The sequence below is a fragment of the Phyllostomus discolor genome, chromosome 5 (genome assembly GCF_004126475.2).
Source record: "Phyllostomus discolor isolate MPI-MPIP mPhyDis1 chromosome 5, mPhyDis1.pri.v3, whole genome shotgun sequence".
Lineage (NCBI taxonomy): Eukaryota > Metazoa > Chordata > Mammalia > Chiroptera > Phyllostomidae > Phyllostomus > Phyllostomus discolor.
Genome location: NC_040907.2, coordinates 82,914,985 through 82,936,443, shown reverse-complemented (window position 1 = coordinate 82,936,443; position 21,459 = coordinate 82,914,985). Strand labels below are relative to the sequence as shown.

The 21,459-nt window shown below is 40.7% G+C and overlaps 1 protein-coding gene and 1 long non-coding RNA gene across 7 annotated transcripts in view; one reads left to right on the top strand and one right to left on the bottom strand.

Moving 5' to 3' along the window:
* The window catches only part of PHACTR1 (phosphatase and actin regulator 1), a 297,087-nt gene that overhangs the window by 105,825 nt on the left and 169,803 nt on the right, over positions 1–21,459 (top strand). The window lies entirely within an intron of this gene.
* LOC118500723 lies at positions 958–19,935 on the bottom strand. Its single transcript, XR_004903300.1, has 2 exons — positions 4,851–19,935; positions 958–3,809 (listed from the first exon to the last, which is right to left on the bottom strand). It is a non-coding gene; the product is annotated as an uncharacterized LOC118500723 (long non-coding RNA).

Genomic DNA, 21,459 nt, shown 5'->3' with positions numbered 1-21,459 from the left:
ATAAGTTAGGGCATTATTTGAAATGTAGTTAAATGATCCTGTCTGCCAGCAGACAAAGACCTATATAATTTACTTGCAAAATTTTGTGCTGATTTAATTTTCCATTTTCAATCAAGAAACGAAAGGAACTTTCCTTGTTGATTTTAACATTCAACTAATTGCTGAATTGATGTTTTCTTGGAAAGATTCTCTGTGTTTTATTTTTTCAAATTGGGATGTTTCAGACCATCATATTCTTAGGTCAATAGAATAGTGCAATTTAGTTGACTCATAGACTTTTTAAACTTTCATCCCAGCTATTAGAAAACTCACCTAACAAAGATAAAAGTGTTATAATAAGGCAGCAACTTTCAAACAGGATTAATTGATTGCCTATTCCCCTACCAGGTCACAATTGGGAACATCAGCCATTGATTGAAAGGGGGCTGTGTGCCTTCCTTCCAAATTGTCTGATGATCAGCCTGTGAGCATCAGCCTTTGCTTGTGGTGGCCCCACCCAACTGCCAGTAATAATGAAGGTCCAGGCCTGAACTATATTAGGAGTTCCCCTTGTATTACAGGGTCCAGAAATAGTCTATTTGCTTTTGTCCACTGTTTTCTGTGCAACACAATACTGGTGCAGGAGATTCTTAGGTACTCATGTGAGCATGAAGCTCCAGCCTTCTCATTTGGGCCCTCGGCCTCATTGGCTTCTGCTGTAGGTTCTGCTTACCCCAAAATATCCCAATGGAACAAGAGTCGACCCTTAACCCTGACCTGTTAGCTAGTTCCTGGCAGCCTCTTTCCCTCAAGGCCAGACTCCGCTTCCTTTATTTCTTCCATCAGTTTATCCAGAATAACTGATGACTCTACAAACCACTAAGTTTCAAGATTCCCTTCCTGGGAAGCCCACCTCCAGAATTATTCCCCTTTAAATAAAACTCTTTGGATAATGAAGGCAGTCTAAATTGGATTCTGCCTTGGGACCTGGTGTGATGGACTTCTGGGCTCTTCAGGAAGACTCTGTCCTTGGTGTCCAAGATGGTTGGTCCCCTTGCTAATCCCACATTCCTAATGCTTCTCTACTGGGAATTCCTAGTATAGTGTGTGATTGGGGGAGTGCATTTGCAATTCTTAGAGGAGACAGATCCCCTAAGGTTTACATCAAGACTTTTCTAGACTTCCTTTTATAGCATGAGGTTGAAGATCTCTGTTAATAAAGGGGATTATTGCCTCTTATCCAATGTGGACAAACTATGTCCACTGTTAAGGTTCTATGGGCCATCACTGGCACAGCCCTTGAGCTGGAAGTTTATATTCTTCCCACTCAGGAAAGCAGATAAAACTGATGGGTTGAAAACATTGGTGATCATGAATAAGCACGCATGTGCTTGAGAGGCAGCTGATTTAGGCCTCTGTATCCTTATTTTTTTAAGCTAACAAAGAAATGTTGTCTACTTGGTCAGAGCTTAGGTTTTTAGACTTCAGGGGTCTCCAAGAAGCCCAAGGAGAGAAAGCCAACTGAGTTTCAAGTTACCAGTGAAGGTTTCCTAGAGAAATGAATGTTTAATCAAGGAGTGAGAGAATGAATGTGAGATAGAGTCTTCTCTCCTGGTAGAAGGAACAGAATGTGAGAGAGCCTGGAGAAGAGAGAAGAGAGATTGGCCATCTGTAACTTAAAAAGAGGGTATAGTTTAGAAAGGATTGTAAGCGGAGGAGCAAAGTGTAGTGAGAAATGAGGATGAAAAGGTGGGCAAGGGTCTGCTTGTAAAGGATCTTCCACAGCATGTTAGGAAGTCTAGGCTTTATCCTAATGCAGCATCTTGAGGAAGCTATCAAGGGACTTGCCTTTTACAAGACTATTCTCTATATCATGGGAAAGCATTTGGAGTGGTGCCCAATGTTGTTTCAAGTTTTTAGTATAACTACTTTTTTATATATGTGTCTAGAGTGAGAGAAAATTTCCTTGTGATAGAATTAAGAAGGCACTTCATTGCAAACAGAATAGTGTGTCCCTACCGATTCTGGTAAAAAGGAAACTGGTTAGCAGGTGGTTGATTATAATGTTGGGGAGAGGTGAAGATAACCTAGACTATAATACTTACACTAGGAACTTAAAACTGTGCACAGATGCAAGAGATATTTAGGAGACAGAATGAGCATGACTCGGTTACAGATTGGTTACAGATTGGATGTGGAGGATGAGAGAAGAATAAAGAGCTACTCTTCTGTTTCTAGCTGAGCAGTTGGATGGGCAGAGAGGTACCACTCACAAGATCTGGAACAGTGAAGGGGAGCAGGTGTGTGGGGAAAATGATCATTTATTTTGGGGAATGCTGGCTTTTGTGTGCTATGTGACATCACAAATGGAGGGGACATTGGACGTAGAGAAATGGGATCAGGGCAGGTCTGGCTGGAAATGCAGATCTGGAAGTCATGGGCACCCGACACGTCTTTGAGGTCATGGGATTAAAAACTCTAAGGAGAGGACATGAAGTAGGAAGCCAGAGAGGCTGCAGCAGCACCGTGAGGACTGCTGGCCTGTAAGCTATGAGCAGAGGCAACAGAGCCTAAAAAAGAAGGCAGACAAAGCCCACAAGAGAGTTTGAAGAAAAACCAGGAACACATAACCAGAACAGAGAGAGTTCAAGAAAGGAGGAGGGACCCCTCTGCCAGGTCCTGACAAGATGGTAAGGACTGAGAAGTGTCCAGTGGGTTCAGTGACAACTTGTCATCAGCGTTCTTGGGCAGAACGGTATCAGGGAAGCTGTAGCGCTGGGGTTTACATAGCATCCTATTGAGGAGTAAAGGAGGGGAAAGACAGCAGATTTCAGACTTCTTCTTTCTAGAAATTTGGCTAGAAAGGACATGGGGAACTATGTAGTAATCACCAAAAGGCTGCATGAGCTTGAGGGAGGTGCTGTTTATAAGACTATTGGACTATGTCAAGCTGCAAAATTTCCTTAATATGACTTTGGCATTCCAAGGAAAACAAATGTCAGCAGAGTGGCTGTTAAGCCAAATAAATATATTCCACACATTTTTCAGCAATGACAATTCTCATGATTAGGAAAAACAAACATGCAAATAATTGATGCACCATTTAGCATCTGATTTTAATAAGAAATTATCAAACCAAGTTGTATAGCTTTCAGCATCTGACTGGGACCCAGATTCTTTTGGGGTGATTGGAGCATTCGATTTCTTTTAAAAAGAAGTTAAGCACGGACAGGCAAAGAATCTTCTTGCCCCACCATGACCCACAAAGGGAACAACTAGGGGTTAGACGGCAAGGTAAACTTAATGGCCCTGATTATTTTTAAAAAGTGTCTCTTATTAAATGGTACAGGCTAAAGACCATGGAAATTAGTGCCTTCCTAGAGATATGGTTGTAAAGACATAATTGTTTTTCCCTCCAAGTGAACTTTTCCCATCACTTTGCTTATATGTCAAGACTATAAAGTCTTCAATGAGAGTGACCCTGCCTTTTCCCCTTTGTCTCCCAGCACTGAGCAGAGCATCTGACACTGTGGGCACCTGAGTGGGCTGGTCAGCCCACTCTATTTTTGAGTTCTTCTGTTTACCAAGATCTGAGAGAGGAAAGGGTAGTTCACGACAGAAGGTCCCAGCCTTTGAAGAACTTGCCATCATTCATGATTATCATTCAGTTTATCAGAGTCATGCACAAGTCAGACTCAATGAGAGTTTGTGTTGAATCTCAGGTTATTTGGGCAGCACTATGGTTTGGGTTATCTGTTGCTGGATAATAAAACACTCCAAAACTCAGTGGCTTAAAACAACAACGACACAGTTACATTATCTCTTGTGACCTGCTGTGGAGGGGCTCCACCTGTGGGGACCCCCAACCGCCATGGATGGGAATAGGTCTGCCAAGACATGATCTGCTTGGGGAGGAAAGGTGGCCGATCTCTCAAAGGAGAAAGGCCAGGAGCCTATTCTTCAATGGGCTTTTATTGGGTTCATTTGCACAGGAATACAGATAAAGCTCATTAATCATTGTCAGGCAATAAGGATCAAACAATAGATAACAAAGAACTCTGAGGGCCTATTTTGAGTCAGGGTCAGATAGCAAAAGAGCTGTAAAACTTTGAGGAACAAACTTATTTCTTGCTTGGACCCTTATCATTTAATTGAGAGCATTCTAAACAAAGCAGGTTTCACAGGATTTTACATATTCTTTCTTAGGCCTGATTGCCTGGGGAACCTGCCCTTTCCAGCACAGGGCTGCATCACCCTCTGCCATTGTTTCAGGCTTAAGTCAGGCAGTGGAAGTAAGGCAGTCAAGAGATTAGAAGACTTCTCACAGACAGAATGAGGACTCAGGCTTTATCAAAGCTGAGGGACCCTGGCTGGCGTAGCTCAGTGGATTGAGCGCAGGCTGGGAACCAAAGTGTCCCAGGTTCGATTCCCAGCCAGGGTACATTCCTGGGTTGCAGGCCATAACCCCCAGCAACCGCACATTGATGTTTCTCTCTCTCTCTCTCTCTCTCTCTCTCTATCTCCCTCCCTTCCCTCTCTAAAAATAAATAAATAAAATATTTAAAAAAAAAGCTGAGGGGCAAGGGTCCATCACCCCCTTTTGCTGTATCCCTCAAAGTCCTTCCTTGGGGACCTCTCATGTGATTGTGCCTGTCTTAGGTCATTCCCCCCTTTGGGAATCTTACCCGTCATTGGCTAACCTACCAAGCATTGGGGGCCAGTTATGGATGAAGTAAAAGGAGCAAAAGCAGCGCTCCTGCCAGGGAGATAAGCTTTAATCTCCTTAGTGGTTTACGGTCCAAGGTTGCTCCCTCAGCCTTAGTCATGGGGGGTTGCAGCTCCTGAAACCAGGCAGGGGGGTTCCCAAAAACCTGCAGATTGACTGGGCTCAGTCTTCTGCTGATCTCTCTTGGGGTCTCCCAAGTCCACAGACAGGTATCAGGGTCAGTCAGGGTCATTGGCAGTCACTGACTCATGGAGACATGAGGAGAGCGGACCCCACTCCTCCTCCCCTTGTTCTCAGAGCCTTTTCACATGGCCTCTTCCCATGTGCTCTCCAGTAGGTTAGCTCAGGGCCCACAGCAGCACCAAAGTAGCAACTACTGGGCCTTTTTAAGATTCAGGTCCAAAACTTGCTCAGTGTCCCATTCCCAGTATTCTGTTGGGTAAAACAAGTCACAGGAGCAGCCCAGATTCATGGTTGGAGCAGACAAACAAGGGTAGAATATGCTTCAACAATTTTATTATATTGATGACAACAGCAGTGGCCGCTCTCATCTAGAGTTCTCTATGGATGTGAAATATGCATGACCCTTTCCATGCCTGACTTTAATTCCACAACAGACCTACTGGTGTTATTAGCTCCATTTGACAGGTGAAGACACTGAGTCTTAGAGAGGCTAGATAAATTCCAGTTAGCACACAGAGCTAAAATTTGAACTTAGCCTGGACTTGTATCACTTACATTGTATTTTGGATCCCTGAGTGTGAAAAAGCATAATTTGGATGTTTTAAAACATACAGCTCACCTACACTTAACAGTGACATTATAAGATGCTTTCCTCTTCTGACATATCTGAATATAGCTAAAATATGAAGGTAGGGAAGCTCATCAATAGAAACAGACAGTGGAAATCAATAATGTCTTTCTTCAATGCCCTTAAAGCAGTGGTTAACATCTTCCTCATCTTTGTATCTCAGTGTCTAGTTCAATGCCATGTTCAAGGCAGATGCTGTTTAATGAGAGGATAAGAAAAAAGTAAATTGATACTGGCTTCAAACAAATACCATTCAAAGTCATTGCATTTATGTTTTCTATGGAACACAATCTCCTTCTTCTATATGACATATAGGAATAAAATATGCTCAGACAGGTAAGCAGACAGTAATTACACTGGCCTCCGTGGTGGTTGCTAGAATTGGGGCTGAATATTCATAGAACTAATTCTATGAGAGGACACAAACCTCACAGTATTTATCACTAGATGTGTGTTTGGCCACTGACTTCAAAGGTCAGCAGGAGCTCTGTGTGGGGAATGGTCAGGGCCAGACCAGGCAGCCCCACTGCCAAGTTACTTAGGCAAGTTACTCGTACTCACTGCTCAGCTCCCTCATCTAAAGTAGGGATAACACTGGCACCTCCTAAGTGGTGAGGGTTGAAGAACTTAATTCTGGAAAGCCCTTGGAATAGTACCTTGCAGAGAATAAGTTCTATGTAAGTTTTAGCTAGCATAAATTCTTTTTCTAGAAACTCATTAAAAAAACAAGCATCCAAGAATAAAGGTTCCTTATTTCTTAGTTTCAGTCTTTGAACGCACATGCACTGCATGACAACACTGAAGAGCATCTCTTCCAGTTAGGAGATGGTGTTTAGGTGCTGGGTACAGGAGCTTCATTTTAGACACACTGTGCTACAATTCCAAGAAGTTGGAGTTTATCCCATGTCTTCCTAGTACCAACAACTTAGTTCACTAAAGTATTAATTTCCTTCTGTCCACGAATTTGCAATTAAGTGAATGAATACAATGGCCTCTGAGGAAGTGCCTCATCCTGTTTCTCCTTTGCTGTGTCATAGACAAAAAAATGGATGATATACGAAGAGGTTTTCTTGGGGGAGAAGACAATGTATGTGAAGTCTCTTTCATAAAAAGTGGAGCTCTGTGGCAGGTGGGAATGCTCAGAAACAAAGAGACATCAACAGGATGGCCATATGCCTTATTTTCCAAACCTAGACCTCTCTGAGAGTAAAACGATGCCATTGCTACCTAGACCAGGACAATAAGCACGAGACAGGCCTGTGCCAGGCAAGGCAGGGGGAACGGTCACTCTACACAAAGCCGCCCAGACAGAAGCTACAGCCCCTGAGGCCAGTTCTGTTTTACATATAGAAAAGAAGTTAACTTCTGAGAGAAAGCAGAAGGAACCATTGGCACCAAGACTCATGAAGTCATTAGAATGGCCTTCAACTGTCAATCTTGGTTAAATTAATTAATGGTAGTTGAGTCCCTTAGCATCTTTACAGCATCGAATTTCTTTGTTCCCAACCCTCGTATGGTGTTTCTGCCTTCTTTCCTGCACTTCGGCTCATGTCTTTGATTGGAAGTTCTGTCCCAATGACAGTTTCCTCCACCAATAATTTACTCTCCCTTCTTTCAACACTTCTCTCACTCTCGAAAGTTCATGACTGCACCTGTCATCGGCTCCATGCCAGCAGGCCCAGAGCCCTGTCCCCACTTCCAGGCCCTCCAGGAGAGCACCACACCTACTGCTGCTGCTCCTCTCACTGCAGCAGGCCAGGAGAGTGCTTTGGACTCTCCTTAAGCAATTCTCTGTGTTCAACACATTCTTCTTTATTTCTCTTTCTCTGTTCTAGTTTCCCTCTCCCTCCCCTGTCCTCAGAGCACTCATTTATGCCAGCTAATGTGCTCATGTCTCCGAAGTTCACTGAATTTGTTGGTTCTACCGGCATGGCATCCCTGGACTCACACCTCTGTTGGCAGGTCCAGCCTTGAGGCCAGCCCTCCACACAGCCATTCCACTATCACCCCACATAAGTGTGTCTACGTCAGTGCCTCCTTTCTGCCCTGACAGCCTTCCCCTCCAGAAGTACCCTGACTCTATGAAATGAATTATCTTTGACTTTGGGGGCACCTTTGAGTCAAATCTCTATTTTACTTTCTCATCCAGTCCAATTACAGATGTGTGCTTTCCTTTCTCCACTATCACTTTAACATAGGCATGAATCTAGGTCTCCTGTATTTCCCCAGCATTCTTTGACATTTTTAGTTAATAAACTTGATAGTATCACATTAGCACTACTAATAGGTGTGTGCCCACTAACTGACAAATAATGAAGTAGCTGTGATGTAGCTGTCAGTGGTCCTGTGAGGCAGTTATCCATAGTTACTGTTTTATATATGAGAATAATGAGGCTTAAGAAGGGTAACTTGCTTGGCATCTCTTGGCTGGTGGATAGTGAAATCCTAGGATTTGGATGCAAGGCTCCCTGACTCCAGAGGCTTCTGTGCTTTGCTTGGAAATATCCTTATTACACATGACTTGAATTGAAGCATAAAGAGTGAAAAGGTTAAGATGTATGCATATCTAGGTAAATCAGTGTTAAACAGACTTGAATTCAGAAAGCTGATCTCATTAAAGAAAACAGAAAATAATATTGGAGATAAGACTTGGTTATGTCAGTGACTGATGCTAGCATCCCTGAGGCAGAGAAAGATACCTATATGGTGCGTATTCACATGTTTCTTAAAAAAAATATTTCCTTTGTGTATTGGTTGGTTGATTTATTTGGTTATTATTGGTTTCCTTGATAAGTTGTTGGAGATACAGGAATGACCTTAGGCAATGAATCACTTATGATTTTGAATTTGTTTGACTAAGACAAATAATCAAGTAACTTTAACAGAGGGAAAGATAGACCATGAGGCCACACATGAATCAAATAATTTTTGAAGGTCAGTTTTAAAGGCTTTCCTTCCTCCTTTTCTTAGCAGGGGAGGGAACTGGGGTGGGAGCAACGTGTGAATATAAAATGTGTGAGGCATGCATGAAATCGCATGAATGAAAGAAAGCATTGTGTACCAAGAACCTGCTCTGAGTGGCCGTCTGACCTGGGGAGGGAGGACGCGTGTGATAACCTGCAGTGCCTCTGAGGACTTGCCTGTTGAGTCACAATGAGTTACAATTAAGCAGTCCCTACAAAAAGTCTTTGTGGAGGAGAAGTCAGAGAGGGGAGCTAATGATGTTCAGATGCAGATATAATTTTGGCACAGAAGACTATTGTAGCATTAGTCTATTTTTGTCCCCAAATTAACCAAGTGTGAGTTTCTGAAGAGAATGACTGTCTCTTCTATGGCATAGCGACATCTTTGTGTGCTCTGAAAAGCTCTTCCATTCTGATTGCTGGGCCTGACATTCCCTGATTTTCAGGGAGCTGTGAGATGCTCTGAAATTGTAAGAAGCTGCTTGCTATCCCTGCATGTTGTTGTCACGGGCACCTGTGAAAAAGGTCTTTAAATGCTTCCCAGCATGCAAGAAGGGGTGGCTCAATGCCGTACTTTGAGCATCGTGCTGATTATGTTTCCAGATGTTTCTATGAAAATTATATGAAGTAATTATAACTGCCATTCCACAACATCATTTTACAATAATATATTCCTGTGTTTAAAAAAATGTTATACAATTTACCCATCACAGCACAAAACCCTATTTCATGCATGGACAACTGGAAAGATTTCATTGTCAGAAAATTGGCCAGTACAAGGAGGATCCTTCTCACCTGCCTCGTGAATGACTGGAACGTCGCTTGATAGATCTGGGCTAGGAGATGTTGACAGAGATACTCGTAGCATCGGGCCTTCCCTGGGGGCCAGTCACATTGCCAGTGTCTGGGGGTTCTGTAAAGACCAGTGAGTGGTGTGTGTGGGGTTCTAGTCATAGATGTGTAACTAAATCTCTTAACAAGTCAAACCTGTTCATCACAAACTGCAGCCCCATCATCACAAACTGCAACCCCATCTAGTGTTAAAAGAAAACTTGAGAGATGTTTTTGAAATAAATATAATAGATTCCATTAAAGTTTGAAAATAAAACACCCTTTTTGACATGAATTATGATCATTTATACATATTTTCATGTATTCTTTCATAATAATTTCAGGTAGTTGAATTCAAAGTATAAATATAATTATATATCTCTCTTATTTTAATTTTTTTTGCTTAGAGTTACATTGAATTGGAACTCTCACTCATAGTCAGTCAAATCACCTTCCTAATAACTATAAAACATTCCCTTGGGCCCTGGCCAGGTGGCTCAGTTGGTTGGAGCATCGCTCCATGCACCAAAAAGTTGTGGGTTCAATTCCTGGTCAGGGCACATACCTAGGTTGAGAGTTTGATCCTGGTTGGTGCATGTACGGCACGCCAGCCTATCAATGCTTCTCTCTCTCTCCCTCTCTCCTTTTCCTTCCCTCTAAAAATCAATAAATATATCCTCAGACGAGGACTTAAAAAAAACATTCCCTTGGGTGCATGCTACTATAAATACCCCTGCCACAAATATCTGCGTGTGCAGCATGTTTTTTCTTTTGAATTTCCTTCTTCAGGGTAGAGACCTGTTCTGGCGCACATTGGGCGTCAATATTTTTTTGACTCTTGCTTTCTGAAAAGGTTGTGGTATGTTGTGGTGAGTGACGGCTTCACTCAGCAGGACTGGAATATGGGGATGGAGAGTGGAGTTAAGTTACGTGTCAGTAAGAAGCGAAACAGGAGAGTAGGCTCTTTTCTAGGCTCCTCCAACACTGCACAGTTTGTTCCTCCAGGAAGTTGTGATCATTGGCCTCTGTTTGGACTCATTTCTTCCTTTGTAGTTTATTTTAAACTCCTGGTATGAATATTGCAATCCACTTATAGTCTAACATTTTTCCCCATCAGAATAAGTAAACTTTAGTGAGAATGTTAATAAGAGCCAGCTGGAAAGTATCTGGATATCATTACCAATATAAACTACCAGAAACCATAAAAGACATATTATTTATAAGTGGTTTCTGATACAGGATTAACAAGAAAAATAAAATACTCGAGGAAATAACAGAATGTTTCCTAATGGTTCTTTATTTAAAGTGAACTACATAAAAATTGGAATTCCTTTAACCAGTCACTCCATGAATCTTTAGTGAAGAATACTGGGCAACACAGCAGCAAGGTGTTACTGGACCATTAATTCTGAGGCAAGGGGAGCAACCAGAGAGGAGGCTTAGAAGACACCAGGTCACAGGCCCCTTTTTGCCTTATTAGGAATCCAGACTTTATCCTATAGGCACTAAGTCACCATTCAAGATTTGATTCAGGGAAGTAGCACAGTTTATATTTTCAATTCCAACTATATTGTCTGGGCAAAGGGTATAACTAACAAATCAAAGAAAAATACAAATACCCCATACATATAAAAAGATCTCACTCTTACTCATAATTAAACAAACACAAATTGAAACTAATGAGATACTCTTTTTCATTTGTTACTTTGGTAAAGATAAAAGAAATCGATAAATACACTGCATCAGCTAGTAGAGTGGGAAACAGCCACTGTCATGTGGCACTGGTGGACAGCTGAAGCAGAGCAAGCATTTTAGAGGACAATTTGGCAAAAGTAACCAACATTTTAAATGCACTTACCTTGACCTTGAAGTTCATCACATCTAGCAAAGGATGGTCAGGTAAGGAAGAAGATTCCAGAGCCAGAAAAAGAAGACGCTGATTAAAATCAAATTTCAGGAAGGGCATGCCCAGCAAGAATTGTAATTTCCTGGAATTTAACCTACATGCATGCTTGCAGAAGTATCGTGACATGGGTGTGCAAGGGTGTTCATTACAGATTATTTATAATGTTAGAAAACTGGAAACAGACACACGCCATCAATGGGCCTGGTTACAAAAGTCATGGTCTCTGCACAATGAAGTACCATCAAGCCACAAAATAACTGTGAGGTGGAGTTACATGTTCAGATATGGAGAGAGCTTTAAGATGTACAGTTTAGTGGAAAGAGAAAGGTGAGGTGCAGAGCACTATGTGTATTGATATAATTCATATGAATTTTATTAATTTTTTTACTTCTTCCATCTTTTATTAAGGTATGCAATATGATATATGTATAGTGAAATAATTATTACATTCAATCTAATTAACATACATAATCACTGGCTTTTGTGTGATGAGAGCACCTGAAATCTACTCTCTTAGCAAATTTCCAGTACTCAATACACTATTATTAACTAAGGGATAGAATGTATAATGTTGGTTTCTGAATAAAATTTTGTCTGTAAGAATATGGAAGAGACATCTGAGTGTAGAGGTTCTGGGGGCCTAGAACTGGATACTTAGATTAGACAAGGGAGGAGCATTTGGCATATCATCACATTCCTGTCTTTGCATTTGAAGACTTTCTATGGGTCTGTGTTAATTTTATACAAAATAATTGCAAAAGATACATTCTCACTGGACTGTATGTCATCACATACCACCTTTGCCTAATTCAATATTAGTTCATCAACGTATATATTGTTTATGTGCCATTCACTCTTCCAAGCACTTCACATTTATTAGTTCACATTAATTATCACAAACCCATACAAGACAGTAACTACTTTTATTCTCATTCACAAATGAGGGAATGGATGCACAGAGAGGTTAAGCATCTTACCCCAAGATCACATAGCTGTTCAAAAGCATAGGTAGGATTTGAACTCTGGAAGTCTGAAAACCCAGCCCATGATACTTTTGTTCAATATTTGGATTTGCCAGCATCAGAACGGGAATCTGTTTTCTAAAATAAGGTCTTGATAACAACCAACCTGTAAACTATTACTTGTGGCCAGTTTGAAGTTGGTTTTGTTCAGTCACTAAATAGTTTTATTTAATAAGAAGCTGAAGTTGTCCTGACCTGTATTCCAACAGATGTCTCTTTTTCAGATGCAGAATTTGTTCAGCCTTCATCTGCTCATAAAGGTGGGACCCACTCCTTGTAGCCCCCTTCCTCTTTATCAGCCCCAGTTTTACTTTCTGAAAGGGAAATCCACAGAGTTAGCCTTTCCAGGCATGCTGTGAGCCCCCACCAGTGTTTGGCCAGGACACATTCGCATCTGTCTTCTATCAGCTGCAGGTTCTCAGCCTGGGCCCTTTGATTACCCTATAGCAGAACGCATTAGAGCTCAAGGTCATACACCGTGGGATCTTTTTGCTCTCTGACACTCTGCATATTTTGCTTGGAAAACAGTATACTATAAGTTGGCTAGAAATTAGGCCAGGGTTATTAGATGAATACAGCTTAGAATTTCACTCTTTTCAGAATTTTGTCATGGAAATAACAATAATATTTCATCAGATATACCTTCCTAGCAATGGAGTATTAAAAAAATGTAAGGAGGCATCATTCTTTTTCTAACTGATGCTACTTAATGGCTCACTATACCCCATGGTTGTTCATCTCAGGTTTCTCCTTCAAATTCCTGTTAAACAAATACTTACCCAAGATCTCCTAAATGCCAGGCGCAGGAAATTAGAAGCTAAATGAGACAAAGTCTGCCCACACTGAATGCACACTATTAGAATGAAACAACTGGCAACCAGTAATTACCAGGCTGCAAGATCAGTGATCATGAGGTGTACACAAAGTGCTCTGGAATCACAAAAAAGTGATGGCCTTAATTTAGTCCCAATTGACAATTACTGCACGGAAAAATGACCTAAAGTTACCCCTGGGAAATATTAGTCCCTTGGGTTATTTCAGCCCTTGACCTGTGTGTGTGCATACATGGAACAAACACTTATGCAGCACATGGAAATCCAAGCAATGGTCGCTGTCTAAAGAAAACACAATAGACTTACTGGCCAGTGGGATGTCCACACCCACTGGTGGTTCAATATTCAGTCTCCTCTTCATTTTGTGAGCAGCTGTTTTGTACTTGCCAAGTGTTAAGCACCAGATTACGCCCTTAGACACACATATGAAAAAATCAGGTACCTTGAGTCTGGCCCAGTGGGTGCAGGGGTAGAGATGGCAGTAGAGTGCTGAGGAGCAAAGAAGGCAGAATGAGGTTCTGCGGGGACTTTGGAATTGGTGTTAACAGTCTGTAGAGAGAAGAGACATTCCAGATGCAGGAAGAAAGGCTGCAAAGGCACCACTTAAGGAAAGGCATATCCAAAACTTAAGTGGTAAAAGAGCAGATTAGTGAAGATGTTTTGAGAGGTCGGGAAAGAGTGCCATTACCTCCAACTTCCTCTAAAGTGCTTGTGAATAAGATAATAGGTGATGAAAGTCATTGAATCCTTACTATACCAGGTACTATTCTAAATGTGGCTCATGCATTTTCTTGTTTAATTCTTACTGTAGCCCCATGAAGTACTATTATCATCCCTGTTTTGCATTTGTGGAACCTGAAATGCACAGAAGTTCAATAACTTGCCAGCATCACATCTCCCTGTGAGGCGGGGAGCCAGAATCAGTCTGCTCCTTTGTACTTCAGAACCTGCAGACTTCACCACAGCACCACAGTTACAGTTCTTACACCATGCCTAGAATTTTACAGATAGAACTAGGGGAGAGGATATTCCATACCGAGCAAATGGCATAAACAAAGGCACAGGTGGGAAACCAGAAGTATGTTTTAGAAGTCTGACTTAGTTGGAACATGAATTTATAACAGACAGATGCAGGCAGATGTTTTAGGATTAGATCATGGAAAGTGGTAAAGATCCCAGAGCTGGGCTCTCATCCCCTTTGGAGCATGGAGGGGACATAATCACAGCTGGCCTTTGGGTGACTCACTGGCAGTTACTGATATAACTGCCAGGGATACAGTAGAGAGCCTGGCCAAGGGAGGCCAGTTAGAAAGCTATTGTAACAGTCTAGGAGACAGATAATTGGAGCCTGTTTGGAGTGGTGGCATGAGGAATGCAAAGAAGAGAGATTTGAGAGACATGGAGGAGGTAGAAATGACAGGACTTGGGAGGCAGGATGTGGGGGCGAGAGAGGAGAAATCAGAGATAGCTCTCAGGTTTTAACCCCAAGTGACTCATGATTAGTAGCACTTATTATTTCTCCTCCTCCTTCTCCTCCTCCTTCTTCTTCTTTTTTAGAATGGGTAAGAGTCAAATTTGAAAGATGAGAATATAAGGGCTTTCTGGTTTTTTTTTAAATTGATTTTAGAGGTGGGGGAGCAGAGAGAGAGAGACATCAATTTGTTGTTCCACTTATGTATGCGTTCATTGGCTGCTTCTTGTATGTGCCCTGACCAGAGATAGAACCTGCAACCTTGCATATCAGGGTGACAACTCTAGGCTACCTGGCCAGGGCCAGGGCATTCTGTTTTTGCCAAGGAATCCTCATGGCCAGAGAGGACCCAGAAGGCTCCCATCACACAGTGAAGGAGAGGCCATCTAGTGGGAGTGCAGGGCACCCAGGCAGAGTTCCATTGTGTCTTGAAAAGAAAGGGAATCATTCTAACCTTGTGAGGAGGTTGTGTTTGTTTTCTAGGGCTCTCATGACAAAGTACCTCAAATGAGTGTCATAAATGGCAGAAATTTATTGTCTCACAATCCTGGAAGTTAGAAGACCTAGATCAAGGTATCAGCAGGTTTGATTCCTGTCTCTTAGTTTCTGGTTGTTGCTGACAATCTTTGTCATCATTTGGCTGGTAGATACATCACTCTGATCCCTGCATTCATCTTCACAGGGTGTTCTCTTGATATGTGTGTCTGTGTTCCATTTTTGTAGGGACTTCAGTCATATTGGACTAAAGACCCATCGTATCTATAACGTGACTTCATCCTAATCTAATCACATCTTTAATGGCCTTATTTCTAAATATGATTACATTCTGAGATACTGAATGTATAGGACTTCATAGGACTTCAACATGTGAATTTTGGGGGAATTCGGTTTGAACCACAACTGTGAATAAGACGAAGACCTTCTTTCTCTCAAAAGAAAACTAGGTGTCTGTTCTTAAGCATCTTCTGGAGGCTCATGAGCAAGTCATATTGACTTTAAAATATTATCACTGTATGATGCGGGGATTGGAAATATCTGGGGCAGGGGGTACCCTTTGTAAAGTATATGATTATCTGACCACCATGCTCTACACCTGAAACTAATGCAAAATAATATTGAATGTAAACTGTAGTTGAAAATTAAAATAAAAAATATATGTATATTATCACATCAATAAGAGCTGAGGTCAGCTGATAACCACTTACTGGACTTGAAAATATTTTTAATTAGCAAAAGAATGTCAGTACCTCAGCTATTGCTGTGAGCAGCACCTTCCTGACTTCCAGCTCTAGAGCACTTCTGAGCAGTGATCACCCTTCTCCCAGATACCACACTCCAAAAACAGTGATTCCACAGCCGGGTACTTGTGCTGAATGGCTAGGGAACTCTCACTTGGGAATAAACTGCCTGAGAGAAGGAACAGGTGGAGACCAGAGCCTGAGCTGGGAGTGCCCAGGATGTTCAGGTACAAATACGGTCCCACATCTGGTTCCCAGTGGGAAGTGATTCGTGCCCCCTTTGTTTTTCTTTAGACATCAAACTTTGTCAATGAAACAGTTTACAATTTTTAACACAAATTGATTTTTTTTTCTTCTTAGAGAATGAATTACTCATATATTACCTTGTTGAAAAGAAAAAAAATTCTCCAAAAAAAATTTTAAGGTACCTGATTTTTAAAAATTTACCCTCATTCTTATAAGGCTGATAGGCTATTATGTCCAAGCAGGATAAGAGAGAAAACATTTGGGTCAAGATACATGGTTTTTTCCCCATGAAAAGGAAATGCTGACTCAAGGAGACCTGAGCGTGCTGTTTGGGTCAGATGGCTGTAGGTTTGGGCATCCCAGAGATGAACGGATGCCTCTGAATGAATCACAAAGAGCCCTGCCCTGGGTGTTTATAATTCAGATCCAGTCCTTCCCTAAATAGCTCTTCAGTGCTTTTCCATTTTTGTGTGGGTATATTTACATTTACACCCTATTTATATGATTTGCCACAGCTTCAGGCTGATAGCTTAAACCTTTGCCTTCACTTCCCATTTCCATTGCCCTCCCAATCTCTATAGCCCTGCAAATGAGCTTTTCTGAGCTCCTCATTAATTTTTCACTCCTCTCCCTGCGGGAGATGCACAGATTTACAGCACTAGGATAGCAGGCCAAAGAATGCTTGGCAGGCCACTGCTGTGCCTGGCAATAGGTTTCAGAAACATACCTCCAGGGATTTTGACAAGTGAAATAAATGCCCAGTACCTGCTTGCACTCTAATTATAGGGTTCCCACTAGACCTCCAGAAAGTTGCATTATTTCCCAGTGTTGGGGTGTGCAGTGATTTGCTCTCTCTCTCTCTTTTAAATTGGGTGTTAAATTAAGAGTAGCAGTGTGATTCACTAGCAAGATCACTGGTCTGGCTGTGTAGTAATAGCTCTATGGTCATGGACAAGTGAGTTCACTCCTCTGAACCTTATTTCTTTATCTTCAAAATGTGAGGCTTAGGCTACACCATCTCCAAGATTCTCTTACATCCAACCCTCCTCATTTTGACAGCAGCCTAGTGTTCTTCTCTGCAAGTATAAAGAAAAGATATTTTACAAGTTTCTTTCAATATCACTGCTTCTCTAGCCAAGAACAGGATCTGTGTGTTGGAAGCGTTCAAAAATTCAACTGCATCCAGCTTGATGTAAGAAATAGCCACAGAGAAGTCTTCTGTTAGAACACCTCATTACTAGCTTTTGTCTTGACATTGGGTGCAGTCTCCTGACCTTCCCTGCCCTCTCTCCCTTTTGATCCATACATTCATCACTCCTGATTTAGCAGATTGAACACATTTCTTTAGGGACCTTTTAAAAAGTTACTCAAGAGCTGGAGTTTCATGTTCTTTAGGACAAGAGTGGGCCAGAGTCCTCTGTAATGAGTACATTCTCGGTGAGCATGACTTGCTCAGCTGGCAAAATTAACTCTATTGAAATTTTTACCCAGCTGGCTTAATTGGAACCAGGGTGTCTATAGGGTCCAGATGGATAAGGCTTTCAGGATGCTAAACTAACTAAATCAGTGGTGCACGTGATTTCCTTCTGCAAAGTCATCTAAAAGAAAATAACCTGAATATATAGAGGGTCTTCCAAGAACTAATAATTCAAATGCTCCTTGAACAAAATAGGATAAAAGCTGTGTTTCATCACCATGCATTGCCTGTATTTGTTGTCTAGAAGTAGTTATCTTGGGAATGAAGTCTTTTGATCAGAAGCCAGGAATGCTGTCACTGAAAACTGAATTCCCTTACATTGTCCTTGAAGACAATAAACAATGTCACAAAAAAGAAAATATAAAAAGAAAACCAGGTGGAAAAGAAAATATAGAGGTGTTAGGGATTGAGGAGTACAGTAATGTTAGAACTTTGTCCACCTAAATTGTATGTCATCCTAGATTAGAACTTTTGGAAAAGAAAATAGTTTGTAATGGCTTGCTTCCCTAACAGAAAAACCAAAGGAATTTTCATGCTGAGCTAAAAATGAGAATATTTTTAGAAAAAATACAGCAAGGACTTGGAGTACAGACAATTTGTTACATCAACATTAAATCAGAATGTGTTGAATAGGCAATGGATTAGTTCTTCATATGAGCAGAGAATAGAACTGAGTACAGTATTTAAAACACTGGGTTAAAAAAAAAACCTTAGTGTCATTTTTTTCATGTACATGAAAAAGTGTTGGAAAATAAAATGTGGGGTTAGAGCAGTAGTTATTATGAGTGAAGCTCTGCCGGGATCTGAAGTCCTCACATGACCCCATCTTCCTTCCCACATTGGGGTCCCCCTCTAGGTTAGCGCCCCTCGAGCTCCGCTTCTAAAGCAAAGGGTTCAGGATAGATAGTCTCTGAGGCCCCTGCCAGACTTAATATTTTTTATTTTAAATCAACACATATGGGAAAAACATGTCAAACTTTATTAAGTTTTCAGTTGTATTCAAATATAGTAATAGTGGAAATGATGGACATGCTATTTGCCTGTGAACTAATTGTCCTCCTTTGCACAACACCCTCCCCAGCCACTGCTCCAGGTTACTGCTATTTGAAAAGGCTGTGTGATGCTACCTGGAAACTTACTTAAATAAGCCAAAAAGAAGTCTGCACTGCCTCTTTAAATGCTATAGCAGTATGCTCCCCTCCCAGGGAACTTAGGAACATAATAACAAATGATGGCCTTCTGATCACCCTTACTTTCCTAGTTTGACTAACGATTCACAAAGATTTACAGGAAAAAATCATTCTTGCCACCCTGTGTTTGAACTTGAACAGATGTTAACACTTAAAAGGAAAGAAGAATTATGGGCCAAGAAGGGATGGTTAGGTCTCAGCACAGACTTTTGGGGATGCCACTGATGTCTCTTTCTTTGTCATCCACTCCACATTATTCTACTCTCTACCTCTGTTTACTGTAATGTCACCATACTTTTTCCCCTTTATGAGTATCTTCCGCCCTTTCCACTGAGTCACCAATGGCTCTCACAGGCATCACTTTGCTCAAAGTCAACACACTGGAAGTGGCTGACCATGAAAATTGTATCTTTTGAGTACTGAAGGGAACTACTATTAACCAATTTTGTGCCTGGGTAAACCATCATTCTGGTGAAATAAAAATATTTTTAGCAATAAAAATCTGAAAGAGTTATTTCAAAAAGGAAGAGGTATTCCCCAAAAGAAATGAGAAGTAATTAAACCCCACAATAAAAAAGTAGAAAGCAGAAAAACAAAATGAGCAAAGAAAATGGTAAAATGTTATAAATATGAGTAAGTACTGATTATTTAAAAATCATAAAAATAATAATGAGAAATTGGGGGATTAATTAAGTAAGGGCAGAACTTGCATTCTAAATAACAACATGTAAAATAGGATTGTATGTTCGAGTAAAGATGTTCTGAACTCACTGTTATTATTCTGGAGGTGGGAATAGAGATTCATTTTGAAATTTCTAAGTAAGCATTTTAAGTTTTTAAGGCTAACCACTAAAAGAATAGAAGTAGAATCTATAGCATAAACCAATAAGAAATGAAACCTCATTCTTTATTACCTCAAAGAAGGAAAATCTTGGTAATTAGAAGAGAATAAGAGTAGAAATAAATCCAAATATATCAGTAATTACAATAAACATAAATGGTCCATATATACCAGTTAAAAGATTGAGGTTATTAAAAAGTATATAACAAAATCCAGATATAAGCTAGTTATGAAACATACCTAAAACATAAGAATATAGGAAAGTTTAAAGTAAAAGAGCATACAAAGTTCACCAACCAAGTTTTTTAAAGACTGTTAGTTTATCCACAGCAATATCAGACAAAATATATTTTAAGTCAAGAAGCATTTATGAAGTTGAGTTTTTATGTATTGATAAAAGGAACAGTACATTAGGGAGATATAACAATTCAAAATGTATGTAGCTTACTAACCTCACAGTCTCAAAATATACAGGGTAGGTAAAAGTAGACTTAGAGTTGCATTGTGACGCTTTTTGAGTTAATAAAGTTATTGTGGTGATCATGACCTGCATGTCCTTACGAACAGTTGTAAACCTACTTTTGCCCACTCACGTATACAGCAGAAATTGGCAGAATACAAGGATAAATGAATAATTCTATTAACGTATGTCTAATAATTAACATAAAAAACAAGGATGTAGAAAATAAAAATACACAATTAACAAGCTATAAAATTCCCAAAGCCCATCATAAGTTTAGATACTTAAAAATAAACATTCAAATGCTTTATGGGTTAAAGAATAAATTATACTTAATATTAAGTATTTAAAGCTGACAAAAATATATTATATGTCAAGTACATGTGAAATACAGTTAAAGCAGTAAATAGAGGGAATTTATAACCTTAAAGGCTACTAAAACATCTATCTATAGAATGAGAAATCTATAGTACAAGACAATCCATACAGCACTTAGAACTAACATGGAAGGTTTGGCAAGTTTATGGAATGAAAAATTAATATATATTTAAAAATCAATATAAGTCATATATAAGAGCAAAATAGTAATAAAACATAATAATAATTTTTTAAGAGATTCTATTCCTGACAGCCCTCAAAACCACCCATTAGTATTGTTAGAGAACAGGGCTAAGGGGGGTGTACGATATACTATTACTGAAAGGACCCCCCCACTAGTTTCACTATGCCCTCCGCCAGAGGAAAGACATCTCTCAATGCCAGAGATTTGTGAAAAGGAAAGGAAATGTTTATTTAAAGCTATACAGACTTAAAGTAGTGACCCAATGTCTTCATTAAAATATTAAAGTCTTTTAGGATACCCACAGATGCATACAGTCCTTCCTTCTCTCTCTGCCCTAATCTGGGGTACCATATCTTGAGAAAAGAAGTAGAAGTCCATGATTCAGGCTCCCAGCACCATCAGCTGTGTCACCATCATGATATCCAGCTAATCCAAAGCCATGTGGCACCTTCTCATGGCCCACCAGCAAGAGTCCTTTCACCCTTCTTCTTCCAGGCAAAGTCTCTTCTTTACTAATTCCTAAGCCACATGGCAAAAGGGAACACCCCAAAGCCGTGTGGTCCTCATTCTCACCAAAGCTGCAGAGGTCCCCACTCTGCCAAAGCCATGTGGTTCTCCCTCGCATGGCTTCCCAGTTTGGGTTTAAATCCCTGCACCAATTTTCCTCTGCATCCGCATTTCCGACTCCTACAATCAGTTACACCTGCCAGCATTCCTGTATTCTTCCAGGTTTACTGGGTTGCCATCATAAGTCTGGGCAGATGTGGCCCCGTGGCACAGAGCTAACCATCTCCAAGCTCTCGTGCAGGCACCATAATCAGGGGGAGCTGCTCCCCAGTTACATCTTGGGTGGAAGTCACTTCCATCCCCCTGGCTCAAAGCATGGCCACAGCTATTTAACAT